The 25,595-nt window shown below is 40.8% G+C and overlaps 1 protein-coding gene across 1 annotated transcript in view; it reads right to left on the reverse strand.

Annotated features, from left to right (window-relative positions):
* Positions 1-24,572, reverse strand: part of DLGAP2 (DLG associated protein 2) — a gene marked incomplete at its 3' end in the record, with an annotated part of 378,466 nt that extends 353,894 nt beyond the window's left edge. The window contains exon 1 of the mRNA XM_084262520.1: positions 24,524-24,572. The remainder of the gene's footprint in view (positions 1-24,523) is intronic.
* Between the last annotated feature and the right edge of the window lie 1,023 nt (positions 24,573-25,595).

A 25,595-nucleotide genomic window follows, 5' to 3' on the forward strand; every position in this document is an offset into this window, starting at 1 on the left:
ACTCATGTTGGAGAAGTTCATGTAGGACTGTGTCCCAAGGGAGGGACCCCAGGCTGGGGCAGGGGCAAAGTGTGAGGAGTCTTTTCCCTGAGGAGGAAGGAGCGGCAGGGACAACGTGTGATGAACTGACAACAACCGCCATTCCCCATCGCCACGTGCTGCTCGGCACAGGGAGGTAGAAGAAGTTGGGAATAAAGTTGAGCCCGGGAAGGAGAGGTGGTAGAAAGGTGTTTTCAGATTTGATTTTATTTCTCATTACCTGACTGATTTGACTGGTAATAAATTAAACTAATCTCCCCAACCTGAGTCTGTTTTGCCTGTGACAGTAACTGGTGAGTGATCTCTCCCTGTCCTTCTCTTGACCCAGAAGCCTTTCCTTATATTTTCTCTCCCCTGCCCAGCTGAGGATGGACAATGATAGAGCAGCTCTGGTGGACACCTGGCCTCCAGCCTAGGTCAGCCCACCACAGGGAACTACCACAGGACAAAGAAAAATAGTTTTCTGATCTCCCTCTCACTTAATTTCTGACTGAAAATGAGTAATTCAAGACATGTCCTGCTTTCAGCTTCCCCCCAAAGAAAGTGGATTGTATCCCCCAGTTGCCCTCCCCTTGCCAGCACACACACAGAAACAGCTCAGGCTTGGTAAGGTCTGGCCCTGTTCTCCAAGAGGGCAGTTTCTTACTACCTGCAGTGCCTCTGCTTCACGGTGTACGGATGATTACTGCCTCATCAGGTTTCCAAAATGTTCCCCATCCATCTTACCTATTCTTTTCACCAGCTATTGTCAGGAGCTTTACATATTTGATAGCGTAATCTTCCTTTGCTTATTATTTGTTTTTATTATTATTGTACCATTATAATCTCATTATAGTCTTTCCTAGTTTCAATTATTGTATTTATTTTTTTCTGAGTCACTGTAATTGCTTTTAGTTTTTAATAATGTTTAAAATTTCCACTCTCTGAAGCACACATTATCATTCCCATTATAAAATTCAGTTAAGAGGTTGTCAACAATCTTGGTTTGCACTAGTTTTGGATTGATCTTTTTTCAATGCATGATACACGGGGTCTGCCTTGCCAGCACTCCAACCTACAAAAGTAGATTCACTTTTAAACAACAGGCCTATCAGCATATGACAACTCACAGGAGAACTGGTCTTCATAATGAGTGGAAATATTCCATAAAATCTTTAAAGCCTAAAAGCATAATGAACATCTTTTCCAATCCCTCCAACTGTGGGAATTATTGGTTTCCTACTCTGGGTATGCTTGGTAAAACTACAAGTTTACGGCAAGACTGAATGTTTGCGACTGAGTGACCTCTAAGCTTACAAAACATCATCACATCAATACAGTTTAATACAGTAACTCGCCTTTGACAGAAAATGAGACATTCTCCTCATTTCCCAGTTACTCCTCTCAAATGTGGGATTAAGTGCGTATCCACCAATCACATACACACACACAAAGATAAAATTAAGTAAATAAGATCTGAAGATCAATCCTGAAAAGTTTTCCTCCACAGAAATCCTATGGCCTGTCAGGAACCCACTTAAAATCAGTATGGCTTTACTCGGTCGCATGGATTGTCCCTGAGAAATGTTTGCAGAAGTGCTGATTTACATTCTAGCAATTCAGCTATTTAGTTAACAGAGATACCTCTGCCATCCTATCTGATTAAATTAATTTGTGTTTCTATTTAACAGGATTGATATTTTTCTAGAAATAGAACTAAATGCAACCAAAATGCATTGATATTGTAATATATGTTGGGCATTTTTTTTTCAATTAAAAATGCTTAATTACTGTCTCGCGAGGGCAAGGCACTCATGTAATAAAAATACTTTCAAAAATTAGGGCTTCCTTTTTTAAAATAATTTTGGACCTGAATTAATCAACAACTATGAACTCAGCAATCAGATGCTTTAGGACACTGCACGTGAATTTACTTGTGTGCAAAACAAGATTAGAAGAGTTTTTTAGTAGTTTGGGATACAGGTTCACTGGAAGTGAGCCAAGATGGCTCTATTGGATGGGTGTACTTAGCAGGACACAGCTTGGCATCCAGTAGTTACTCCGTATTGCACTTAACAAGCGGAGTCGTTCAGTGGTGCTGCTATGAAATTGCTCTCCAGCTTGTTCATCTCCATAACTAATGATCACTTCAGAGACAGGAAGATACATCCATGATAACATCGAGATAAAAGTTAAAAGCTCTGAAGTTACAGACAGCTGGGAATAAGATAGCAATTTACCTGTAATTTTCTGGAGAATATGCAGGCTACATTGTACAGGTAACAGGGTGTGAAAGCCTTTCGGCCTGCTCCTGAAGCCCTTAATTACCAGAGAAGCAACTCACATAAAGCTCATTGTTTTGCAAAGAGCTGGAAAGAATTGCTAAATCATCTCGTCTAGTCTCAATTTCTCCACAGTCATCTACATTATACACAAAAAAAAACCCAGTTAACTCGGCTGTCTAAATCAAGACCTACTACCAAGGCACACATTGGTCTCTGTGGTGGTCTTAGTGGCAGCAGCATCTGTAATTTTTACCTTGGCCACTGAACCAGCAATGCTGAAAGCATTTGCAGAAAAATGACACAGAATTAAAAAGAAAAAAAGAAGGGAAAAAAAAAAGTGTACATGTAGTAATAAAGAGAGGGGAAAGGGAATTCAGTATTTAAAAAAATTTAGGGCTTACCTCATCACTACAGCTAATATCTAGTTTTATATTTAGCAAAATTGGCAAACAGCAATTACAGTCTTAAAGGCAATCAGTGCCTGCACTCAGCTACGCAAGTAAATAAGTAAAGCTGCAGAGATGAAGATCTTCAGATTTACCTGAAGTACATTAGCAAGGGGTTTGAATGACAAGTACCCTGCAAGATCCCATAAACCAAGGTCACAAAGGCTAAGGAGCCTGATGCTCAAAAACGTTATCATTTGGCTCGATGTCATAGTGCATGTCTCACATATATTCTAGAAATACACCTCTGACTTGACAGGCCTGGCCTTTCTGAGCTAGAAGGGTCAACCCAAAATTCCTCTTGTATGACAGGTATGAGACAGAACAGATCTGAGTGGGATCTGTTCACAGGTGAAGAATTTACCTTATGTGCAGTTTCTCTGGGTTCTTGTTCTACTTTTCTCAAACACGTTAAGGAACCTTCTATTAGATGATGCTTTCACTTTGGGGCGATGCTCATGCAGTTTAACCAGAATACACCTCTGTTTCCAAAAAGCCAAATATCATGCTCTGACTCTGAGGCATTTTACTCAGATCTCTTTCCTGTATGCCCATTTATTTTTCCAAGATCACTTAAAAAAAGGCAAACAAGAAAACTGCAATGTACTAGCATCAATTTCAAGAAGACCATTTATAAAGCTCTAACTCTCTTCCTGTTCACTAGGCCTCTAAATACTGTATCAGTAAGCTAGCCCTTCAGCTCCCAGCACAACCTTGAAACAATGTCTTGGGTCCCTCGTCCAGCATCACAGAATAGAAAAAGGTTAAACTTCCAAGAACATAGTCTTTGCTATTCTGGCATTGTGACCTTTTTTTTGAAAGTTCTGAATGGGCCATTTTGTCTTCCCATAAACCAAAATAATTTTGTTAGAAACTGTCCAGTTTACTAGACAAATGAGCTACACTTCCACTACTGTCCACTTTAATCAGGACATTCCAATTATTTGTATCAGATAAAAGTATTAGAAGATTATTCTTTTTTCATATTTACGTCCAGCTTAGTGCCAAATAGGGTTGCACCTAGTGCCACTTGTTGCACAGCCATTCCAGAAACAAACCTATTTCACTGCCATCGCGACAACATTTTGACATGTCTTTCTTCCAGTGACCAGCCCATTTAGTCTGTGTTCTGCTATGGTACACCAATGGCTTTAAAATCATGAGCATGAAGTCAAACAGCTTACAGCACTCTGTACATGTTTCGTTGAAATCAACTGACACCTTGAAGAAAAAAAAATCTGTTGGCAAGACCTACTTTCTTAAGACCATGTGAAAACTCATTACAGAATCTAAACTTGTAACTGTATACTAACAAAAGAGATGAGACAGGCTTTGCTTTTCTATCAAATGAAAGTAATTCGCTTTTGGACTCATCCTGATTATTACTTTGAATACTGGTATAATGCAGACACACTTACAGTGATTATTCTAGTATTAACAATAAACCAGAAAACTTTCTCAAACAACTCTTTTCAGACTCTCGGATGTAAATGACCTGACCCTACAGACAGAAACATTATTCCTAGACACCACTGGCACAGAATGTCTAACTCACTTGCATAATACAAGGCCTTTAACCTGAACAGGCAAATACAGAATAGAAATATTAATTGAAACCCTCTAATTTCTTTCACTATCAGTACTTCAACTTTCTTCAACTATACTGGGTTTGCTACTCTGATAAATATTTTTGTTCTTAATTTATTTAGAATCATCCATTATGCCTTGTTCTGCCATTCATATTTATCCCTAATGCACTTGGAGGAACACAATTTTACATGCTTTGATGTATCAGGTCCTTATCAAGGAAGAAGCTAGGCCTTACAGAAGCTTTTCTATCTCTGATAACAGAAAGCCCAGAAGCTAGTTCCGTATCTTTTTAATCTACACCAGCACACATTTGGAAATAATCTTTGTATTTGTTAACCAACTTGAGAAGATCCTGAGCAAAGACAAACTCATTGAACTATAAAATGTTACGTCAATATATTCCCTAACAGCATTTGTGAGTATCCCACATAGAAAATAAAGCAATTTTCAGATTGTAATCCAATAGTCAGCCCTAAAATTCAGAAGGGAATTAAAACAAACAAACAAACAAACAAAAATCAAAGACAAACCCTCCCCCCCCCAAAACCCCAAATGAAACAAAAAAAAACCCTCCAACAAAAATCACTGAAGTAAATGCTGCCAAAGATCTTAAGAAGTTATAATTTGGCTATAGGTTCTTCAGGTTCTTCATTTCAAAAAACTAACTACCACACACAGGCCCCAAAAGTTGATTAGGTTTTAATATTAAGAAATCTGTTGGGAAAAAACCCCTAGATGGAAGGCAATTATGCAGCCTTTACTACATGAATATATGCCCTTTAATTAATTTGCATAAAATACTTAATGTTCAATTTCATTATTGCAGCAATATGCCTAACTGGATTTGTATATTTTCTGTAACATAAGAAAACAGAGTCATTAAACTCCTACAGATTTACTTCTCAGTGGGTAATTTGAATGTGAACATATTCAATTAAAAACACTTAAGCAATGAAAACACGGATTATCACTGGGATGGTACTTGTTTTATAAAAATATGCCAATATGAAATGCAGAAACAGTCAAGGGTCACTGTAGTCAGTCAATCGATTTTTACGAGCACTTACTCATTGACTGCTGAACTTTCAGTATTATTTGTGAATCCAACAGTCAACAGCTATAACATAAATGAAGTTTTCACGTTAAAAATTGCGAAGCTGAAATAACTGAGAAAAGGCTAACTATTTTTTCTCATCCTTCTTCAAAGACTGCTGCTAAATTAATTCAATGGAACAGACTAGATAGTAGGGATAAGGACATGTGCAGGAACAAGAATACTTTTTAAAAGTGCTAGTTTTGCCACAGATGGAGGGCTGGAGAAAGGAAAGTATGAGGAAAAAGTGCATTTGATAATTAAGAAGTTATCATACCCTAACTTCTATTTAACTGGGAGACAATCCATAACTGACTTATTAAAACCAAGCTTTTAAACTAGGACTTCCTTGTTACGCCTCCAATTCACATAACTTCAGGGGGAATAATTCTATGGTGCTGCTATGTTGTCCTGTGTCATTTGCATTTCAATTAATATCAGAATCAGAGGCAAATGTTTAATAAAATTAATTTTTTAAAAAGTTGTAACTTGGACTTAATGATTGCAGCACAAACACTCCTGTGATCTATGAACTCGGATCACATTTCCCTACTTGTGGAAGAGGATACACTTCACTGCACTCTCCTCACACTTGAGGAAGGGACTTTGAAAGAAAGAGTACAAGGTAAGGTTTTCCTTTCCCCACGAGGTTTAGAAAAAGTGGTTAAAGGCCAAGAAGCTATTTCAACATTTTTTCCTGGAAAAGAAAAATCTCAAATCAAGGGAAGTAATTTTCAGATAGATAAAAAGAGATAGCAATCTCTGCTCTCCGTGTCTGTGCTGGACTGAACAATAATAGTTAAAGTTGCAACTGGGTATGTTGTTTGAAATATGAAGTGGTTATCTATGGGTAAGACTTATCAAACATAGACTTACATTGCTTCAGAAAAGTGTGGAACTGGTCATAGGCTGCATAACCCTCAGGAATGACCTCATGGCACTCATGAACAGAGCGTGTGTTGGACAAGGGGAAGAGACCATATGATCTGTTCAAATCCTTCTCCAGACCTAGACATCTCCTGTGATTATTTGTATGACTTAAAATGGAAAAAGTACATGAGAAACCCATGGCCATGAAATCAGATAGATACAAGGACGATGAAAAATACAGTTATGTACCGGATTAAACAATATGCTTTTAGGCAGAATTCTTGCATTCATCACATTCTCCAAAACGTAGAAATTATAGTAAAATTATTTCACTGAACTATATATAGAGAATTAGTCACCAACTGCATATGAAATTGTGCACATAGGCAGACTGTGTTGTAAGCTAACAGTTATCATCCACAAGGAAGATATCAAACGTTACTGCACGGAACCGCTTGTGAAGACACACAGTGATATACTACTCAGACATTCCAGGGAGCCTGAATTATGGACAAACCTTATCATCACCTAAGAACATCAGCAATGCCAATCCAGGATACTTGGAAAAGAAGAATATATCTGAAAAACAAATCCCTGGCAGCAGGAATCAATTGTGTTAGAGACGATGTGCTGCTTGTGGGAGTCTGGAAACTCAGTCTAAAGAGCAACAGCACTGTGGTATGACTGCCCCACTTCCACCCTGACTGTCCAGGGTGCAAATAAAAAAAGGCAGTGAAGTTAAAAGATTAATGTAAATTCCAAAAAAGCAAACAAAAAAAACCTAACCCCAAAACACCACAAAGAAACACAACAACACAACACGACAATGACAACAACAAAAACCCCACATCTTTGTTTCTGTTGCAAAATGACTTGTGTCTTGGCACTGCCACCCCATCCTACTCATATAAGTTGAGAGACTAAATTCAAGAAGTAATGTGCAAAGGAAGCAGAGAGGAATGAAACGCCAAAGATTTGCACTGCAAGCTAAACAGGTCCTGCTAGAATGCTCAAGGTTAAGGCTGGGCTAACATCATTCCTTGAATGGGAACGGAAATATTTATGGTACAGTATTTATACCTTAGTGAACAGATCCTACAGGGACACAACAAAACTCAAGGTAAAAAACAACATTTTTGTAGGAAACCATATGTCTCCTAAAACGCCAAGCAAAGATGTCAGTGACAGTTAAGAATGCTCTGCAGTTTACTGTTGAGAGGAATTTGTCAATAACTTGCATGACTCTGTGCTAAAAGGCTTCTTTAGAGAAATCAGCTGAACATTACACAATGTAAAATACCTAAGAATCTACTAGCCTAAAGAAGGGAAGGGAAGGGAAGGGAAGGGAAGGGAAGGGAAGGGAAGGGAAGGGAAGGGAAGGGAAGGGAAGGGAAGGGAAGGGAAGGGAAGGGAAGGGAAGGGAAGGGAAGGGAAGGGAAGGGAAGGGAAGGGAAGGGAAGGGAAGGGAAGGGAAGGGAAGGGAAGGGAAGGGAAGGGAAGGGAAGGAAAGGAAAGGAAAGGAAAGGAAAGGAAAGGAAAGGAAAGGAAAGGAAAGGAAAGGAAAGGAAAGGAAAGGAAAGGAAAGGAAAGGAAAGGAAAGGAAAGGAAAGGAAAGGAAAGGAAAGGAAAGGAAAAAGTTATAAAGAACAAAATCAGAAGATCAAAAAGAAAGGCTGCAAAACTAGAGACACAATACTAAGTGCATCCTATAGGGAACTGCAAAACATTAGGCATGGAAATCAGCAAAATATCTAATAAAGTTATAAAGCTGCCAAAGAAAAAAAGAAAAGAAGAAAAAGTATGAAAAGAACTACCAACAAGGGAGAAGACTGGAGTTATTGACTATGCTGAGTTATGAAAGGCCCTAAGGAAAAGGAAAACACAAAAACATCGGAGAATGTATCTGTGATGTGTGATGCTGTTGAGTTACAACTGAACAAAATAAAAATAATGAAATGGCACAGGATGTCCTCCACAAGGACTTAAATGGTAGTTTCCAAAGAAGAAAGATGACTACAGTTTTCCCACACATAAATTACTTGAGTAAACAAGTCAGAGAGCAGCTCTAGCAGAAAACAATGAACGTAGCCCAACTATTACTTGTATTGGTTTCCAACAGAACAGTATCTTCATGGCTACACATTTGAGATTTTGAAGATGTCCACCTTAAGCCAAAATCTGCCTTTCACTATGGAGGCAAATCACATGGCACTTAAAAGGACAGGGAATCAAATCTATCTCAGAATTTGCCCTTTCTTGAATTTTAATTCCAAATACATGAAGTCCAACCAAAATATAATAGAATTACAGACTGGTTTGAGTTAGAAGGGACCTCAAAGATCATCCAGACCCAACCCTCTGCCATGGGCAGACACCCTCCACTAGACCTGGCGGCCCAAAGCTTTCAAGTTAACACAAGAAATAGAAAATCATACTGAAGGTCTACAATCTGCCCTCCATGAAAAAATAAGCCAGTGTCTCTGAAGTGCTAGAAGGTATCTGAGTCCCTGTCAAATCTGATGGCTTGCCTGAAGGAGCCCTCTCACTTGGATACTTGTGTTTGCACAGATCTCAAGCGGGACCCAACAGCCTACGTCTTATTGGACATCAAAAGCATTTTGTGGCTCTGAGGAACACTATTTGTTTCCACTGTATCCAGAAAGTTTCCCAATCAGATAGATTAGCTCTTTCCTGTAGCTACAATGATATTCAAAATACTGCTAAAGAATCAGAAAACCATACAAATGGGGGTTTGGTGTCTCCTACCACTAAATAAGCATCATAATCTGTCTATAGCAAAGAAAAAGTATCCTGCTTATTGTATATATTGTATATATTGTAAATTGCTGAAATGTATCTAATGTTACAAACTGAAGTAAAGGTGACTGCCTCATTGCCATCCAACAGCCCAGAAGAAGAGTTCAGAGTAAATTCCCAGTAACCTGAGTGCTAGATATCTACTCAAAACATCAAAATCAAACAAGTGTTCCCAATCCTAATTTGGATTTTTTGAGCTTTGACTTTTTCACTCCCCATAAACCATTTCAGAAACACAGCACCATTTACCCATAGTTTTAATCTTTGAAAACCTGACTACCCCTTTCAAAAGCAGTAGGTCATCTTGAGACTTGTTCCACAGAAGGAATGTTCAATTTTATAGCAGAAGGTGAGATCAGGAACCATGCAAGAATTTCACTGTATCACCAGTGAGTGCAAAGTTTGCATCCTTGACTCAAGCACGTTGGTTCAGCTCTCATGCCTGCAAGACGCATGGTGCTCAGCGCTGCCAGGGATGCACTGCATGCCCCTGCCTGCAACCTGCCAGTCCTGCCAGGCAGAACAGCCACAAGTGGAGGTCAGCCCCCTCCTTTTTTGCAGAGTTTGGCAGTCCAGAACATGCAGAGCTCTCGCCCCTGAACAAAATACTTCCAGGGCCACAATTGTGCACTGCTCCAGAAGATGACACACCTCTTTGCGAGACGCAATTTGTTCCACGAAAGGCAGGTTCTTTATTCTTAGACTGCAGGCTACGCCTTTCCAGCGATGTCCCTGGAAGATCGTGCCACATGAGCACGTTCAAAAGAATCACAGGCAAAAGAAGTTTTTATTTCCTGCGTTAGGTAGCAACAAGGGTACTTCTGCATTTCAAGATTTTCCTATTTCCGAAGCACTTTATAAACATTATTAGGCACTCACTACTCTCCTCTGAGCCAAGCAAATATCACTAGCAGTAATGTTCTAACCACTGGCACATGCTACCCCAGCACTGGGTTAGGAAAATAATTAAGGACTGAAGTAAAAGCCCTCGAAGCTAGAAGATAAGTCTTCACTGAAAATTAAATAGATACTTTACCGTTCAGATGGTCAAATGCACAATACCCATCACCAGACTAATTTGGACAGATACTAACAAAACGAATGTCCTGCTAAAGAGGCTTAAAATACAGTGCACTTATTTACTGTGTCTTCTTACTATTACAGTTTCCATAGAAACAAGAGAGAGTTAGAAAATTTCAGTACTGGGCAACAAATTCTAATGACCTTTTCTAAAGCATCGTTATAATATATATTTGATGCAAAAAGAATGGATCAGCAAGATTTATACTCAGGCATGTGAACATGGATCACCAGTCCTAATGCAGACGTGCTCTTGGCTATACGTGATTTCTGTGTCTTTATGGCATCAAGAGGAAGGACACTTCCTTTCACACGTGTCAGTAACCATCCACACCACACTGGTCCTTCCTCTTCAGGCCTTTCAGTTTCATATCACTTCCTCCAACTGCCCTCCAAACAACCAGGGGAGCATAAAGTATTGAAGCATCCTCAAAATATACTTCCCTTTGCCTGAAGCTTATGTGATATCTTATCCCTTACATTTATAATCACCTACAGCTTAACCATGATGTAATTTCTTATGCCTTGTGGGCTGATTTCTGTGACTCACAATTTCCAAATATATTTGTGAAGGTGGTTCATGAATTAAACTTCTGTCAGCTGAAGCCTCCAGCATTGTTCTGCCCATGTTCAGTATGGAGGCTCTTGGCTCACAAGAAGTTTTAATGGTACAGTAGAGAGGATCAGTCCTCAGTTTATAAAGGACATTCATGAAACCATTATATAAGCTAAGGAAGACTGCAGATGCCCCCATGGCTTTTTGTCATGCCACAGTCATTCTTTGGTAAGTTTAGGTTTCCTATATATACACCACTGAAGAACCTCAGATGATTCATCTCCGGGGTTTGCTGTCAGATGAGCACAGTTGTGAGCTATGCTTCTCGTAGTTTCTATGGTGCTGTATTCAAACCCCGCACTTCCTCTCTGATTTTAAGCTGCGTCTAGACTTGGGAGACCCTGGGACAGCACCCTGGGTCAGCTACAAATTCACATGTACTCACTTAAGCATTTAGCTACCCAAGCCTACAAGCCAATTAATAAAATTAATATAATCTACAAGTGGCAACATGTAGAATCACTTTCACAGAGGTATACTGAATTATCACCTTTGTTTATGGAGAAACTTCACCTTTTCTGCCTCTTCTGTGCCCTAATGATCCTTGCCCCAAGAAGTTAAGCTAATAGGAAAGGGTTTGCTGATCCTGGGATCTTCCTCTGCTTTTCCCTGTGTAACAGTGTCACTCGGCTGGCAGTTTGGGAGAGATTCTCTGGAGATACAGGTGGTGTCTAATCCAATGCAGAGTCACATTGAGACAACTAAACCACATGCATGGAAGCATTTGCTATGGTTTAATCTCAATTGCAGAGGGTGTAGCGCTGCCTCTGGTAATATACTTCTACAATAAGCACCACTAACAGCTCTGGGGATCATATGCATTACTGGTGAGAAAGTGTTTGATATTTCCTCTCGTGACAGAAAGGAGACAAGTGGTTAAATTACTGTCTGCTGTGCACAACTGCAGACATTAGCAGCTGATATTTATAGTGCCTAATATGTTATAGTTTCCCAACAGGCAGGAGAACCATGTCATAGAACATTACTACAAATAAAATTGTTCTAGTACGGAAAAAAACATTTTAAGCATAGAGAATATCACCGTAGTTTAAATGGAAAGCATGAACAGCTCAGATGTTTTGATAATAAAATGCATGTTTTAGCATTCCACTCCCACCCTAATACAAGAAGAAATAGGAAGGACAGGGAAAATTATACATCAAAGAAGTCAGCAGAAAGCAAAAAGGTCTCCATCAGAATGTCAGTGAAGTGGGATGTCCTTTTCTGGAAAATGCACAGCTGGAAGGGAAGAGAGCTCTTATGGTTTTAATTGTGGAGAGGCTTGTATACTGCATCTTTTATAATCTGTTATTCAGTCCTAGGGAGTTAAATACAAGTCCAAAACGTGGCAGACTACTCCAAATTAAGCAGCATGCCTTAGAGCAGACAAAGATTGGGCATCTTTTGGAAATAAAATTACCTAACGTGTGAATTTTGCTACAGAACCTAACTCCTCACACTCTCTCATCACTATTCTAGTAAAAAGGTGGGGGGAGAAGCATAAAAGAAAGTCAATGAGTTTCTCACAGTAGATCACTTTTTAGAAGTTAGCAATGTGCATTCTAGTCATTTTTTTGAACTTACATTCTTTCTGCAGGAAAACTTTTATGACAAAATCTATTATTCCCATATCCCCTGAATTATATTTTTTTCCATTCCAAACCATGTGGGAGCTTCCACAAAATTGGGGACTAGAATAGAGCTGAAGTGAATCTAGAAGAAAAGACTGATGGTCACTTCTGATGCTATTTCCATTGCTTAGTCCTCTCAAGTCTAAGGGTCTTCCCAGATCATGAAAGGATGTATTTCTAGGATAACAACCTACTTAAACAGTTGAACTTTAATTTAGGGCAAAAAGGAATGCTAAAATATTGGTAGCAATTAAACCATATCTATTTCTTCTGTACTTTATACAAGCAAATTATGTGCAGTTAATGCCAAGAGATCTGTCCTTCCAAGCTGCCTCAAAGTAGCTGGTGAGAGGCAGGACACTACTCAAATGAGGAATGCAGAGACTTCTGTGCAGGCAGCCCTGAGACCTTTAAAAGTTGAGGGAATAGTTTCTTCGAGCCCACAATCTAATTCCTCTAGTAGCAATGAAAGTATCCGTGTGGTCTGCTGCACCCATGTGAAACCAATGAACCTGCGATCCCTCCAGCTTTACAGCTATATTCCTCTGACACCTATATGAATTCCTTGCAATCCTCACCATTGCCTGGTAGTTGTTCTAGAAAACAGTACTAATACATTAGTTTACTCGCTCTGTGAGTAGAAATGTCTATCTTTCGATTTCTCTGTTCAATTACATGCTCTGTAACTCTACCCACACACTGCACTGTGTTGGGCAAGCCGTACATTTTGGCACTGGACTTCAGCAACTATATTCTTCCTCAAAAGAGTGCCTGTGTATAGTACTCACACACACATACACACCCCCTCAGTACATGTGATTTATATACCGCCCGGGCAACCGGTTCACAAATAGATGAAAGCACTAAAAAATAAAAATCCCAAACCCTGGTATATAGAAATCCATCATTCTACATAATGCTTTCACCTAGCAATACTTAGTCATGTTAGTAACGTGACCAGTTATCGAAGCTGCCGGCAGCTTCTGCTGCTACTGACGTTTACTTCTCTCTTCCTTCAATAGCTGAGCTCTGCATGTTGGGAATGCTTTAGGAAACAGTTCAGAAACAAAGGTCACGTAAGCTTTCTTGCAAGAGATGCTGTTTTCTGGAGAGAATTTCTTTCCTCCACACCTCCAGCCACTCAGGCTCTTATGATGTTAGGCAAAGACTGCAAACTCACTCACATTTCTGCCTCTAGAATTAAGCTTCACTGAGTTGGAGCCCCTTCTTCAGCCTCTACTCCCCTCACCTATCAGGATGAGACTGTTGTCAAAGGCTATTTTACAGCCAACGGTTTATATCCACTCCCAAGAGCACAGGGGCTCGTCAGCACTCGCCTTTCAGGGGAGTGTGTTTTATTGATCTTGGAACATTTAATGCGGCATCTAAACATCAGTGAAATCTCTTGCTCAGTTTTTCATTTTTAAGACTACATAGCTCGGGGTGAAGCACACTTGTGACTTCTTGTACCAGTAATGAGAGGGGAAAAACAGCCACAGTTGTAGTGGAGGACCTTAAACTCCAAAAAGGACTTTGTACTGTGCTAGCAGCCAGCTAGGACACTATGTGAAGCCTGGAGCACCAACGCACCACACTGTGACCGTGGTTTTTACTCCTTAAGCAGGATGGTGCAGAGATCTGCACCAGCTGCACTCTTAAAAAAAACCCTTATGTTCACACATATCCAGAGTCCTCTGGCCTGTCCAATTATTTTAAGTGGATTTACACATGTTAATTAGTTCTATACCTGGAAGTCTTGATATTGAAATCTGAGGACCTATTCATCTTGAGATAATAGACCTAATCCCTTTGCAGCCTGAGTCTACCCCAAGCTGCCTATAATTTTGCACATAGAGAAACAGTTTAGTGGATTAAGCTGGACAGCCCTAGGTAGACACAAACCCAGGGAGACAAGGCAGTCTTCTGGATGGTGTGAGGCTGAAAGTGTATAGTTCCTTATTCCAGCTAGACATCAAGCAGTACTGTCTAAAATCACCCAAAAGATGTAAACTATTTTGAGATTATAGACTTTCGTCCACAGCCTGCAGGTTTCCTCTTCACATCACTGCAAACTGCTTTTCAGTGCCAATCACAACTTACGTAGATTCTGATTGCTAGGAGAAGTAGAACCAGTCCCCTGGTCACTTATGGCTATACTCCCTGTGCTGCTGATCTTCTGTAGATATGTGAAAAGCTAGTGAATAACACCGATGAAAACCAAACTTTGGCTGATATTCACCTTGTCTGTGTGGTGAGCGGAAGGGAATCAGGAAATCTAGAAGTGAAAACCAACCCACTCAGGAATAATAAACCAAAACATTTTTACATCTTTACTGAAACCTCTTGGGTCTTACCTATTTAAATTACATTAATCCCTACTATCAGAACACATTTCCAGAACTGAATTGGTACTAAAGAAAACCAAGCAAACAAAGCAAGCCATTCTTTTTCAAGTCTTTAGTCAGCGTTAACACATTCACCCAAATCAACAAAGTCTTCTAGAAGAAGAAAGGTCAAAGACTATGGCATATGAGAGACTCTGTAGTGTAAAAATGGCACATCAGACATTAGCTAATCAAAGATGATGCCATGTTTAAGGAACTGTCACATGTCATGTTAGGGAACTGCTACACCCTGTATTCTCTTCTAAACAAATCTGGGGTTGAAAAAAGGTTCCTATTTCGATGAGTTACTTTCAAAACATGTCAGGTTTAGATGTGCTCTAGTGTGATATACACGAAAGAGGGAGGAAGTGGAATTTGTTAACCTAGATTAAAAAATCTAGAGCAAGGGAAGACAGGATAAACAGTCCTTAAGTACACAAAGGGTATCTACATGTAGCTGAGAAAGAGGGGGCACCCATCATCCATACACACTGGTGAGCTCAAGCTGCAGAAGGGAAGGCTCAGGTTACGCATCAGGAAAACCTTTTGGTGGTGCAGTTGGGGAAGCTACATAAAAGGCCTGGAAAGGCCATACAAGCACCTGTCAGACAAGAAGTGGGTACAGCTGATCCCCCTTGAGGCATGGCGTAGGCCTGCTCCCTTCCCATTCCCAACACTGCGATAATCCGACTTCTCACTTCTGCCCAGGGTAGGAGGAATAGTGGCCTGACCTAGAGACCCCAGACCTCCTCTTCCCAAGGACAGGCTAACACAAAGCCATGGCTGGGGTTCAGTCACTGGGAAAGGGGCAGAAGAGTGTATGTAAAAATATACTGCTTGCAGTAAGCAGCAAGTTTATCTCACCATACACCCATCTATACGGAAGCTGCTGCACAGCCTGACTTTGCTGCTACGGCAGTGTCAATAACACAGAGGAAAAAGGAGAGCAGGAATCTCTAGGGAAACACGAGAGCCCTAAATTATGTTCCAAATGCATTAGATGATATCCTCTGTTTCACTTTCAGTCCGGAGCATTTAAATTAGATCTCCTCCAAACTGGATACTTTCCTCCCCCAGGTTCATGTGGCACTATTCAATTAATTACTGTCAACATTTTTCACCATGCAAGCTATGTCTGACAAGAAATTCTGTCACAGCTTATCACCTCTGCCACTGGGTATTGCCTCACAGTCTTTCATCAGTTTATTCTTGCGCAGACCAGTTCAGTTCTCCCTTCTTCATCCTTTACTGGTGATCCCGGACACCTCTACAGAGTTAAGGCAATGGGTATCACTCCTAACAGTGCTGATGACAGCATTTATTACATTTATTATCTGGCAAAAGTTGGCATCATATGCCTAGCCAACTAAAAGCAAAACAACCTTGATACCAAGGTATGAGAACTTCCGGATTAACTAGAAGATTAAAAAAATACTTACTCCTGCTTTATTTTCACCCCTCTAATTCCCATTTCCATGGAAACAGGGCTGGAAAGTACCAGCAGGCAGCCTGCAGCTGAACATCTGAATGAGAACGCTCATGTTGAACTCAGCAAGCAGACAGCAGGTGAAGTCTGCAGGAACTGTCGAAAAATCTATAGCTACATCTTGAAAGGAAAAGGACAACCTCAGTTTAAGCAAAGAACTTTCTAAAGAGGATGATAGATAACCCTAGTGAATATTCTTGCATTGCACCAGCTGATAATCTGACTTTCTCTTCTATAAAACATAGGAATTTTTTTTATCTCAATGGCACAAGACAAAAATCCATCACAATTAAGTACTTAAAAATGTTCAGATGGAAGATGACACAGTAGTGAGTATGGCAGGTTATTTCTGTAGCAGGACTTTGGCTTCTGAACACTCAGTGAAATCAAACTGCAGTTCATACATGCAAGCTGTGAGCCAAATTGCTTGCAGGGCTCTTCTTACAAACATCCACTGCACTTGCAAACATACATATACATACATATAATATGAACAAGCAGTTAGTAACCTATATGCTAGCTATAAACACACCAGTTTTGAGCAGCACTCCACACTCATTTTATTTTAAAAGCTGCTAAAACAACAGTTGTAGATGTAGCTGAGAAAAAAAAATCTATGTTAACTTCTTTATCCAATTTAGTAAAGTTTAATGCAGGATTTGTTTTTTTAATACCATCTTAGATTTTTTTTTTCCTGTTCAATATTTGCTCTTCAAGGAACAGGAAGAAAAGCAAACAAGCAAAGAATGAAACATTACTGTCTTGGGCTATACTTTATCCAATGAAGAGATTGGTTATTATTAAACTCCTGCTTTTGTATCTAAAGCAATTACCACTCTCTCAAGCAGATATTTTTCATTCTTTGCAGAGAGCAGAACACTGGTCACACTTTTTTTCAATGTAATTTTAGCCAATGCAGTGGACAAAAGAGAATGATTATAATGAAGGATTTAACGTCTTCTGCAAGTTCAATATCACTACACAAGAGCTTCCCTGAAAACGAACGATGAAGAAACTTCAGAAAGCATAAATCTTTCTTCTCTCTCTTTTTTTTTTTTCTTTAAGAGTGTTGTTTAAAGTTTAAATGAGCTATTTATCAGAATCAAGTCAGCCAGATAGATAGGTGTAGATGCTCTTTACAGGGCTGGTGTTCTCCCTCACTACCAGAGAGGAAATGCAAGCTTGAAGCACCACAGAACTAATCAGCCCAAGAAGCTGTTAGTGCCTATTGATTCGTTCATTCCTCTGGGATCTTCAGTGGAAAAAATGAACCCAAATTTGCAGTCCACAACATATTCAACTCACGGCTGTGACGGAAAAGGATAGTACAGAAGCTGTTTGTGCAATTTCCTTGCATGACAGGAAACTAATAGTTGTGTATCGAGAGCACACCAGCAGCAGACAAAGCACACAGCTCTCAGCATCTCTGCAGTGCAAGAGTGTCCAGTTAACAGCTGCAGCAATGGTAAGAATCGCACAGAGCACCTTCTGCTAATGAGTCCCATCGATAAGTTTCGTTTTACTGCATCGAGTATATCTGTGCTCACCTTGAGGATCATTTACTGTGCTACATCACCATGCAGGATGCTCTGGGATAAACAAAAAATCAAGCTCCAAATAATTCACTTATCTGGTCTTAGACTGCTTAAACACAGCATACACAAAAGCATAAGCTTTCAGGGGCATTTTCTCTTTTCATTTGTATGAAAGGATCTGTAACTAATCAACCTGCCTGTACTGCTGGAGCAGCTCTATTTCAAGCAAGAGTGGAAATAAAAATAAAAGTAAAAACCCCATAAATTTAAGTAAAAAGCAAGTCACATCAGGAAACACTGACTTCTCTATTTCAAAGCCCCATCCCTACCCCCTTTTCTTTATTTTCCTGGTTATAGGAATGCCAAAACATGCTGCATTTAACAGGTATCTTCATTTTTGAGGGTGTCCTGCTCACACTGTGTGAAAGCTCAGGAGCAGGGTGGGGAAGACAGCCTTTATGTCTGCCAGAGGTTTACAGAAGTGACCATGCAGTAACGTGGGGAAACTTCTGACTTGTCAGAAGAGTTCCAGTTGGTAGGGGATGAATCACTGCTGCGAAGTATTTATGAAGGGAACGGGAGCTGGCTGCATGTGTACACAGAGTGCCGTGGATGGATGCCCATCGAAAGGAGTGGGTTATTTTTCCCAGCTGGAGCTGGAGAGAGAGAGAGTTATAATTCAAGAAAATGAGCAAACTGCTACCCACCAGGTCATTAGTACCTTCACACTGTTTCCCCTTATGATCTTGTTAGTAACACCTGTACAGAGCATGTAACTGCTTTTCTTCCAATTAACTTTATAACTGCTAATGCATCCCAGTTGCTTTAGCTGGTTAAGTTATGGGAGATGGAAAGAAAGTGAAAAGGGACATCAGTATAGCACTTACTGTATGCTTATGGCTTATAAGAAGAACGTGCAGAATAGAGGTGCCTGGTCTGGGATCTTTTGCTTCTTGAGGCACAGGATATGTGACAAATACAGGTAACATGATAATGAAGATGCACTATGCTATTGAGAACTTTCAGTCTAGTAGCAAAGGCATATTTATGATAAATGGAAGGCCACAAATAAGTTGCCACTTAAGAAGTGAAACTTCATTGTCTATTTTGAAAGGCTTAATGCAAGCAATCAAGTAGGAGCATTTGGTGTTTTGAGGTTTTGGAAATGTTTTACGTGTTTTAAAAATGAATTGTTCTTTAACCTTTGAAACAGCTAATCTTGTTAAATGCGTGTCTTCTTCCAAAGCTGCACGGCTATAGAACAGCCAAATGCCTTTTTTATCCTCCCTCCCTTATGAAAGGCTCTGCAGGAGATGTTTTCATAGCTGAATTATAAGCACTGAGAATAAAAGTTCATGGAAGAAGTACTAACACACTGTCACCAGGGGAAGGGGATCATTGCTCCCAGGTACCTTTCCTTCCATGCATAGCTCTCTCCTCCGGTTTGCAAATACAGGATAACAGCAGTGACAGAGGAAGTGTTGCCACTTCAAACTCTTACACAGCACAGGAAGGGACAGTGGGACACGCGATGTTATTGAGTACGCTCAATCTGGGCCATACTGCTTTTAAGGCTAATTACATATATTGCCCAAGAATCAAGGTTGGTCTGGTTCTGAAGGACAAACAGATGACAGGCTGGCCTGGCAGCACTGCCCCCATCATTTCCAAGGGCTCGTTTCTTTCCTAGGGAAGGCATATTGCTAACAGCATGCAGTAGGCTGGTTGCACGAGCACCCTTAAATGAGGAACCCAAGACACCTAACCTGACCACTCCTGAACTGTTAGATGGATATCAACAAGTGGGGAAACTATTACTGCGTCTCTGTCTTTCACCCAGCCTACTCCTCCCAGCATCTATGTTCTTCCCTAATAGTTTTGGAGGTCTCATTTGATGTTTCTTCCCCTTTTTCCTTCTCCCATGCTTCTCCCTTGTACATCTCTATCTTTCTTTCCATTTTCTTAGGAACAACACCTAAGTCTGCACATTATGAGGTGGTGGAATCACCATCCCTGGAGGTATTTAAAAGGCATACAGATGAAGTCCTTAAAGACATGATCTAGAGGTGGACTAGTCAGGGTTAGGTTACAATTTGACTCGATGATCTAAAGGGTGTCTTTCAACCCAGGCAATTCTATGAGTCTATGATTGCTAAATGCCTTCAAACATCAGGAACTGAACACAGACATAGATCTACCGCTTGCAATCAGGCCCTTTCTCTGGGGTCACCTAGTGAGAATTGAACTGGACAAGGTTATATACTAAGTATGTACTTGAATGGTCCCAGAGGTATGACATCATCGGCTAAGGGAAACCTGGTGGGAAGAGTCCTGTGACTAGTATGCAGCTAAGGATGGTTCTAGGCTCTTCAGAAGAGACAGGCAGGGCAGGACATCTGGGGGGGTGGCATTGAATGTAATGGAGGGACTGGACTGCACAGAGCTGTCAGTTGGTGACAACACCATTGAGAGTCTCTGGGTAAGGATTAAGGGACAAAGAAATAAATGGGATGTTGTAGTGGGAGTCTGCTATAGACTGCCTGGCCAGAACGATGACATTGATGAGTTATTTTTCAGGGAACTAAGAAACACCTCTAGATTGTCTGCTCTTGTCCTTATGGGGGAACTACAACTTGCCAGATGCTAACTGGGAACACCACATAGCTAATACAAACAGGTCCAGGAGATTCCTAAAGCAACTGGAAGATACCTTCCTTGTTCAGGAATTAAGGGACCCAATGAGGAAAGGTGCTCTCCTAGATCTCTTGCTCACAAACAGAGAAGGACTTGTGAGGGAAGTGGTGGTAGGTGGCCATCTTGGCCATAGTGGCCACAAAGGAGTGGAATTCAAAATCTTTGTTGAAAGGAGGAAAACTGCCTCCAAAACTTCAACGGTAGATATGGGGAAAGGAGATTCTGGGCTGCTCATGGAACTAGCTTGTCAGGTCCACTGGGACACTGATTTTGAAGGCATTGGGGTCCATCAATGGTCACCATTTTTAAAGTACCACCAAAAGCACAGGAACAGGCTATTCAAAAATGTCAGAAATCAAGCAAGCAGGGAAAGAGGCCGGCTTAGCTGAACAGGGACCTTCTTCTAGAGCTTAAGTGGAAAAAGAAAGCTGGCCAATACTGTGGCAGACAATAAAAAAGTTTTTTTCAAATACATTAACAACAAGAGGCAGATGAGATAGAGCATTGGTCCATTACTTGATAAGAACGGTCACCTTACTAACAGGACACAGACAAAGCAGAGATATTCAATGCCTTCTTTGCCACTGTCTTCAACACAGTCAATGGGCTCTGGGACTCCAGATGCCTCAAGCTGGAGGACCATGACTGTGGAAATTATAAACTCCTAGTGAACCCTGAACTTGTGGGTGATTTGCTGCTCCACCTGGATCCATATAAGTCCATGGGTCCTGATGAGATTCATCCCAGGGCGCTCAGGGGGCTGGCTAATGTCAGCATGAGACCTCTCTCAATTATTTTTTAATGGTCTTGGGAATCTGCAGAGGTCCCAGCTGACAGAAAGCTGGCAAACGTTGTCCCAATTTTCAAGAAGGGCAAGAAAGATGACACTGTCTATCCAAACCGATTTCCTTTTACAAGGTCACCCAGCTGGCTGACCACAGGAAACCAGCTGATGGTTGATGGGTTGGTTTATTTTTGATTGCAGTAAAGCTTTCCATACGGTGTCTCACAGGATCTTTCTGGACAAAATGCCCAGCATAGAACTAGACAAAGCCATAATGCATTGGGTGGGCAACTGGCTGAAGGGTCAGGCCCAGAGGGTGATAGTGAATGGGGTAACATCAGATGGGCAGCCAGTCACTGGCTCCCCAGGGTTCCATTTTAGGTCCAGTTTTTTTTAACATTTTCATAAATGACCTGGACTCAGGACTAGAGGGTGTCTTAAGTAATTTGGCAGGTGACACCAAATTGGGAGGAGCTATTGACTCCATTGAAGGTGGAAAAGCCTTACAGAGGGACATGGACAGATTAGAGAGCTGGGCGGTCACCAACCACAATGAAGTTTAACAAGGGCAAGTGGCAGATTCTGTACCTGAGAAGGGGCAACCCTGGCTGTGCATACAGACTGGGATATCAGAGACTGGAGGCCAGCCATGCTGAGAGAGATTTGGGGGCCTTGGCTGACAGCAAAGTTAAACATAAGCCAGCAGTGTGCCCAGGCAGATAGGAGGGCCAACCATATCATAGGGTGCACCAAGCACGGAATTGCCAGCCAGTCCAGGGAGGGGATTGTCCCGCTTTACACTGTGCTGGTGCAGCATCAACTCGAGTACTGTGTGCAGTTTTGGGCGCCACAGTACAAGAGGGACATAAAAATATAAGAGAGTTTCCAGAGGAGGGCAATGAGGGTGATGAAGGTTCTGGAGGGGAAGTCATATGAGGAGAGGCTGAAGTCCCTTGGTTTGTACAGCTTGGAGAAGAGGAGGCTGAGGGGAGACCTCATCGTGGTCTGTGGCTTCCTGACAAGGGGGAACAAAGGGACAGGTGCCAATCTCCTCTCTTTGGCAACCAGCAATAGAACCTGAGGAATCAGCATGAAGCTGTGACAGGGGAGGTTTAGGTTGGATATTAGGAAGAGGTTTTTTACTGAGAAGGTGGTCAGGCACTAGAAGAGGTTCCCCAGGGAAGTGGTCCTAGCACTGAGCTTGACTGAGTTCAAGAAGTATCTGGCTGATGCACTCAGTTCCATGCTCTAATCTGGCTGGCTCTGTGTGGAGCCAGGAGGTGGACTCAATGATCGTTATGGGTGCCTTCCAACTCGGGATATTCTGTGATTTATGGTTCTATGAATGCAAATAGCATGTTCCACATTTACACAAATGTAATGAACGTCTTCTTAGTTTGGACTAGTTGTTTCAGATATAATCGAAGAAGAAAATGGTTCACCTATCTCTACTTGACTCAATTAAACTAAAAAATTCAGTTGTTCTTTTCCTCAAGAAAGGAGATGAAAAATCCCCCACCTCCTGTCTGAACTCTTCTCCTTCTCTCTGCCAAGTATTTACACACCATAAATGGAGGAAATGGGGGAACTGGAACACAGACATCGTTTACTTTGCACCTGTTGGTAACTCCCAACTATATCCTATGTAGGCATAAAAGTACTTACTGCAGCAGTCACACAGAATCAATAGAAGTTCTGGTTATTTTCAGACCTAAGTGTGCTTGGATTGCACAGCAGTTGTTATGTACCAAAACCTCACTTCCTCTTCAAAAAGCTTAGTTCAAAATTTTCAAAACCATATTTCAGATTTGCAAGCTCTTCCTTTCCCTTATGACCAAATGAAGGCATTTTTGAAGGTATCTGGGATTTTAGATAAATGGCTTTCTTGATATTGATTATAAAGGCATATTTCATCCTCTTTAAATGGTCAGTCATTTAACACTGGCTCTGATATCTATACAAGTCAAAAAGAGTTTGGTGATCACAGGAATACGGATCAAATCTTATATTACAAATAAAAAGGAACCAAAAAATAAGGATAGCCAGTACAGGCTATTAGTACAGGAGCACACAAACTGGGATGAGGTCATTACACCCCGATTCCTTAATCCAGTATTCAGGAAAGCTTGAAATAAACATGAAGGCCAAAGTCTGTCTGTAATCCTCACTAATTATAAACTTTCAAATTCTTGCTGGAAAAGGTGTATTATTAACTGTCTTACTATAATATACTTGTCCCATGCTCGCAGGTGAAAATGTAAATGAGACAGTAAATTTCATTTGAGCAGTTGCAGGTAACCACAAGTCATACTACAGTTCAACACAGTTGTCAAGTTCTCTATGCAATTACCCTTAGTGCAAACTGTGCCTGAAATACAAGTAACAGCAAGCCAAGGAACAAACCGGTTTATTTTAGTGGTATCTACTGGGGGAAGGAGGAATGAAACCTTAAGTGATCACATATGTTCTATTAAGAAGGTATTAAAAATAAGCTACATTTTTCCTTCTACTTCTCTGAAATGAGTCTGTTCAATTAAACTCATGACTGCATATGCAGCCACGTTCATCCAGCTTATAAAATTATAAAACAGATTGGTTTTCCTGTAATAAAGGAATGTAAAATTAAACCATCACTTTCTTCTCCTCCATGTTATCGTTCTCATCATTTGATTTGTTCTGGTCACAAGCATATTACTTTAAATCTCCTGCACAATAGCGAGGCATCATTAGCAATACTCCTTCTGCCTACTCCTGTAGTTGATTCCCCTAGTCTCTGAAAAGTAAGCACAAAGCAAGACTTTATCTGCAGTCAGAGCTACACGTAAGACTTCCTGCTTAGCATCTTTGTGAATCAACAGGACTTGACTGCAGACTCCAGTATTAAACCCCTTTTCTTGCCAAAATTGTAACTTTATAATTAACAACAAAGGCACTTCAGAAGTTCATACAAACACCTTTACAAGCAAGACCTGTCAGCAGTCTCTACAACAGCGGTAGCTCCGGAAAGTTAACAGAATACACAGTCTTCACATGAAAGCAAGTAATTTCAACAAAACATCCAAGTTGTCACTCCCTAGAAGAGAACCTCAATGACTGTAAATAAATAGTAAACAAGACATCTCTCTATTATCCAATTTGTGTTAGCATTTCTCCAAATCATATTACAACAGCAACTCATGAAGAAAAAGGTTTACCTGTGTTCCTGTCAGGTAAAATACAGCAATGCTTCTGCAGTATGCCAGGCAGAACCTGTTGCAACAAAGAAAGGGATGTTAATGTACATACATACTTTGACACTGTATGAAGAAGAGCCGATGACTGTTGGAGTGCACATCCGATCAAACTTTGCGCTGCCATGCAGCACCCAAATGAGCTATCATGCAATGCAAAACTGCTCATTAGGAGCTGCACACGGAGACGAATTTTATGGGATTAGCTGCTTACTGCCTGGCTGTTAAGCTACTTTCACCCTCTCCCATAGACCACAATATTAAGAAGCAGACTAAAAGAACGCAAGAACATCATAAATTGTGCTCACGTTAGAAAGACAGTATATGTTAGCAATGGCACTGCTGTTCCTGACTTTGCATACGTGGCTATGAGATCTACCTTTTCATCAATCACTCAGGACCAAAGTCAGGATTTTCCTCCTCACACACCCAGTTCCAGCAGACAATGCAAAACCCCACAAGCTTGAGTAGGAAACTCAAGAGAACTGGGATAGAAAATATCCCAAGACTGCGATTCACCATGGCCACCATGCTGAGATGCTGCTGGCAGCCTGACAGAAATGCTGCAGAAGCCTCCCTCCATCACTGGTTCTTTCTTATAGGTTAACCCCTCTTCACAGATTTACACCTTGAAGCCGCCTATTTCAGTGTAGACAACCAGCTTGGGTGCTCCTAGCAGCAGCAACCTGTACTTGAAGCACCGAAGATCTTATTTTAATCTGACTTATAAATCCATAATTAATAGCCTGTACAATGCTATCAGCATCTGTAAAACTGCACCTTAAAGTTTAATAGCTTTTCCTTTGCTATTTCTGAGAAAACAAACCAATTAAAAGTCATGCTCTGAGATGGCCTCTCTAAACCTCCCCTTGGAGGTCAACACGCAGCCTTTGAAATCTGAAATTTTGAAAAAAAAAAAAAAAAAAAATCCTAGTTATTTTCTATAGACAGGAGGCCAGCTTTCCACTGTCTGGAAGTGCTGGGTGTCTTAACTGCTAAGAGGACCCCAAGCCCCACCACAGCTTGCACTGACTTT

This window comes from Gallinula chloropus (genome assembly GCF_964237585.1).
Source record: "Gallinula chloropus genome assembly, chromosome: 3".
Taxonomy (NCBI): domain Eukaryota; kingdom Metazoa; phylum Chordata; class Aves; order Gruiformes; family Rallidae; genus Gallinula; species Gallinula chloropus.